The 5,176-nt window shown below is 37.4% G+C and overlaps 1 long non-coding RNA gene across 1 annotated transcript; it reads left to right on the forward strand.

Annotated features, from left to right (window-relative positions):
- Positions 718–2,661, forward strand: LOC109820605. Its single transcript, XR_002241906.1, has 3 exons — positions 718–761; positions 839–949; positions 2,463–2,661. It is a non-coding gene; the product is annotated as an uncharacterized LOC109820605 (long non-coding RNA).

A 5,176-nucleotide genomic window follows, 5' to 3' on the forward strand; every position in this document is an offset into this window, starting at 1 on the left:
TGGCTAAGTCTCTCCAGCCCAACTGCCATCGACGCTGCCAAAAGAAAGAAATGTCGCACCAACCCTTCAAAAGAACAACACCTCCTTCAAGCCTCCTTCAAAAAAGAAATCGATGGCCAGTCCTTCAAAAGAACAGTACCTCCTTCAAACCTCCTTCAAAAAAAGGTCGCACCAGCCCTCAATCACCAGTCCTCCTTCAAATCCGAGGGCTACAGAACCCTAGGTCAGGGGACTCGTCGGAATGGAATCGTCGTCCATCGAGTTCAGCAAGTCTCGGAGAGGACTCGACGACACCCTTGACAGCGAGCATCAGCGAGGGTTCAGCAAGGGCAGCGTCGTCTAGGGCATCAAGAGTTCAGCAAGGGCAGCGTCGTCTAGGGCAGCGTATCAAGTAACCAGTATCAGTGTGAGTACCTGAATCAAGCTCTCAAGTATTTCTCGAGCAGTCTGTGAATTGCAGATCAGAGTGCTAAATGATGTCTAAGTAGATAGTGATTCATATTCATATTTGGAATTTTGAATCAAAGATCCTGCATTTCTACATTTGGGTACTTACGAATTCAATGATAAGATGTTTACTTGCAAGACACATTTAATGGAAATACATCTGAGGTGTTCGTGCTGGCTATTGCTCATACCTCGTCAATAAAGGGATTTCAGATCCACTACATCTTTAACATTATGCCTGCACAATATTTATGATATCATACTTTCTTGCTCCAGGATTCATCTAGAAGGAAGGACCGGCGCCGGCATGTTGGGTAATGTTTAGCATCATGGAAGTTAGTTAAGGATTTTTCTTCAGAAGGCATGACTCTTCCATTTGTTCTTGATTCAGTGTAAAAACAAGGAGCCGCACAGTTGACATTCTTCTTCATCATATGCTAAGTGCAGAACTGAGTGATAGCCAACCTGCAAAAGAATAGTTTATCTTGGTCCTTCCACGCTGGTAATGAATAACTTCTTTACCATATTTCTATTTTATATCATAGTTCATTTCCCACAATTCTTTTTCTGCTGGTATTGTAGTTAGCTTGAAATTTGCTCCTGTAAAAAATTTTCAATTAGACATATCTATTTTGTTGTCTTGTAAGTTTTTGGAAATCATATTCATGCATGATTGTCTATTCTTTTCATGTTGAACTGCACCGGTTGATAGCTGTACTGAGGATAAATTGTTCTTTTCTTGTGAGGGAAACAGTGAAGGATGAAAAATGGTAGAGTTATTTAGTTCCATTTATGCACATGTGATGGTGCACGGTAGTCATGGCCTTTGGCAATGTAGTAGTTAAGTACAAAATCAGGAATCTTTGTGTCACCCAGTCCGCTGAAAATGTGGTGATGATAATTGACAATGAGGAGCATCTATGTAACGAATACGGGCGTTCATCACAGTGTTGAGGAAAATGCTGGAAGTATGACCTCTTTGGTTAAGTGTCCGGTTCTTCTCCTCGCATCTTTTATATACTCCCTTTGTGAACCGTAACCCCAACCAGAATATTTGTTAGCCTTGACCTTCCCTCAAAGGAAAAAAAAGGTTGAAAAAAGAAAGAAAAAGAAATTGACCTATGATGACATGGGTTGGGCACAGTCGAGCCTTTCAGGTGATTAGCTTTTCCTGTATAAGACTCTACTTCAGATTATTTCATTGCGGTCTATCATTTCTCGTCCATGGGAGATCAAGTTCATTTATCTGGGTTGATCTGCAAATAAAGTATAGGTCATCACCACCAACATTTGTCACCTAGCCCTTTCTTGGGAAAATGGGTTAAGCCTCGAAACACTCCTCAGTCGAGAAAACCCTATAAAGGAGTTGACTAAACTAGCGCGGCCAGCTTCTTCCAAATTAGTGCACAGCTCTTGGCAACAGTCAACTATGAACCGGTGGAGGGGCCTAAGTATAAAGCTTTCAAGAGTCAGTTGTGGGAGGTAGACTTGCCTTTTCCTACCTTTTTGTTTCTCATCTTTCATTCAGAATCATAATGCAGCGAAGAAGTAACCCTCCAAGTTCTCCAAAACTGGGAAGACCATTTAGAAGAGTAGCTCAGACCAAAAGGTTGGCTATAAGCCTATAAAGAGTTGCACTAGAGCCAAACGGAACTGCACTCCAAAGAGTATAGGTTTTCATTCGAATAGAAGCATACTAGATGGTAGTTGTTTCGAAAGATTAGGTTTGGTTGGATAGTAATTGAGATAAATATCTAGTAATTCGGAAATAAACTAAAAGGAGGTGGTAGCGTAGCATTAGGTTGTAATAGGCCAAGAAAACAGTATATCTTGATATTCTAGTTTTGGTTTGGTAAGATATTTCCGCCTCTTTTAGTTGGATTAAAAAAAATTTCTTTCCATACTTTAGTTTTTGAAACTTGTATAGGAAGTGGACTGACATGCAAATTCTTTTTTCTTCAATGCCGTAAGGCGTCCTTTTTCTCTTTCATACGATGAACTCTTCTGTTGGACAGGGACCATACAAAAAGCAAAGAACGGGAGATCCTTCCATCATCAAGTGGAAAGGTTGCAACTTAACAAGATACAAGTATCTATTATATCAATGTGTGTGGGTCATCAAGTCTAAAGTTCATGCACCAAATTTGCAAGGAGCATATCTGAAGTTATCCCCATGTGTCGTGAGCCCACTGATATATTTGCTTTATTGTGCCGTATTCTCGTCTGCTGCACTTGAGTATCTTGACAAAGCGAGTACCTAGACTTTTTTTTTTCATTGAAAGGATCACTTTGTAATCTCCTCTGCTTTGGGAGAATTTTGTCAAATGAATTGTTTCTATTGATAGACTTCAGCAGTGGACTTTTTCGTATTGTTGCTGTATGCTGCATGTCCCGCGATCCAGTTATTCAAGGAACTCGCATCTCCATGAGGACCAGATAAAGAAGCAGAAGCGAAGTAGGAGAAGATGAACACCACTAGAGGGTAGGCTGTGCTCGATATTCCAGCGAAGAGAGGGCGTGAAAGTGTACAGAACCAGCAAGCTTTTGAGCAAAATAGATCCTAGCAAACGGGTACCATACCAGTGGAAAAAACATAGTAGGACCTGGGCCTAATGAATTAGAGCTGGCGCAATTATAATGCATTTAGTTTTTTTTTTTTAAATGTGAACGCCTGATATCTGATGGAAGATCTTTCTTCTAAGTTACTACCTCTAAATTTGTTATATCCTTCATTAGAGGTTTCCACTTAAAAATTATAGAAGTTGTGAACCAAGGGAACTGACGAAGGAAGAAGAGTTCATCAGAATGCTGATGGTTAGCGCCATGAGCTACCTGGTACTCGTCGTCGAGGCCCTATCTTCTAAAAATTGTACGAGTCTCGACATCCCCAAATCCGCATCTGCAGAAGCCAACTGTTGATTCAACTTTATGACTTGTTACCGATGCTTTTCTTCCCTTCGGTTTTCTTCAGTGGCCATCTCAAATATAGGTGGATACAGAGCAGAGCATCTCGTTCTGTCGCAACTTTGAGGGATGGCATAATTACACGGGTTCTTTAGCTCTCTATATATCTCTTGCAAAATCAACAACAAAAACCATTAACCTAATATCAAACCCGTGCTGATAGACAACAGTTTTAAATCTCAAACCCACCTTTCATGCAGAACTGAATGATAATTTCTCAAAACAACACAAGGATTCGATAGAAAATGAAGTTGTATAATACAATCTCAAGCAATTATCCACGAAAGGAGTAAAAACTATGGGGGCACTCAAGACCCAGAAATTTAAAAGTTTTTAAATAGTGAAAAAGAACAGGTGTAAATGATTAAACCAAGCAGAAAGGCATCTAACAAATCCAATTCGCGTGAACGAGCAAAACCAAGCAGAATTGCGCCCAACAATTCCAGCAGCAGAGTGCATTCCTGTAAATGGATGTAGAAATAACACGAGGAGGAGGGAGGAAAACCAATGTGGAAGGAAGCAACACAATGTTCCTATCTACAGTTGAAGAACTGCTGTGCGCTGGTGCATTGGAGCTTGAAAAGGGATATAAACACGACATAATAATATACGTTTCACGCTCTGCAAACCTCGAAACCAGACATAATAATACTATACTATACTATACTATTATAAAAGTATGTTGATATGTTAAAACATTTCTTTCTAAATCAATAATTACCAAAACAGGTATAATAAATTATTAAGTAGACAATTACGTGAACGGATCTTATCTAATACTATTATAAAAGTGACTTAGTATGTTAAAACATTTCTTCCGAAAATACCCTTTTAAACATATACATACATACATAAAATACATGCATCCATACATAAACCATAGCCATACATACATAACCCCCATTTAAATGCATACTCATAACCCCAAAATAATTTTATTTTATCATCACTATGTTGAATCAAGTAATTTTATTTTATTATGACTATGTTGTTTACACTTTTATAAGTTCCCATCATCATATTAATCTCTTCATTAATGTTAATTCCTTTACCTCATATCACAACTCACACTGACATTTATGGGCAACAGAAAAATAAATGCTCCGGAGGGTATAAGTGAGTATTTGAATAGACGTGTTTTCATGATCATAGCAATCAAAACGTTTATAATAAAAACATTTATAAACCCAACTAAATGCATACTCTAAACCCCCAAATAATTTTATTTTACCATCACTATGTTGAATCAAATAATTTTATTTTACCATGACTATGTTGTTTACACTTTTGTAACCTCCTATCATCATATTAATCTCTTTCATTAATGTTAATTCTGTTACTTCATATCACAACTCACACTAACATTTATGGACAACAGAAAAACAAATGCTTCGGAGGGTATAAGTGAGTGTTTGAATAGACGTGTTTTCATGATAATAACAATCAAAATGTTTATGATAATAACATTTATAAATTATTATCGACATTAATTTAGTAATAATAAAATTTAAACGTTGGCATCATTATTAGCTGGAATGTAGCTTGATTTAACAATCAAAACGTTTGTATGCAGATATATACTTTTTTATAGTGAGTATTTGAATATAGACTCGAAACAAATGCTCATCTATCTTTTCATTAATGTTAATTCCATTACTTCATAATTATTTGACAAGCCATTATTACTACATAATTCGGTTATAAGTTAAATCTCATATAAATCTAATCCATACACAACTTCCATCTTACAAAATCTTACCAAATC

The sequence above is a fragment of the Asparagus officinalis genome, chromosome 8, assembly GCF_001876935.1.
Source record: "Asparagus officinalis chromosome 8, Aspof.V1, whole genome shotgun sequence".
NCBI lineage: Eukaryota > Viridiplantae > Streptophyta > Magnoliopsida > Asparagales > Asparagaceae > Asparagus > Asparagus officinalis.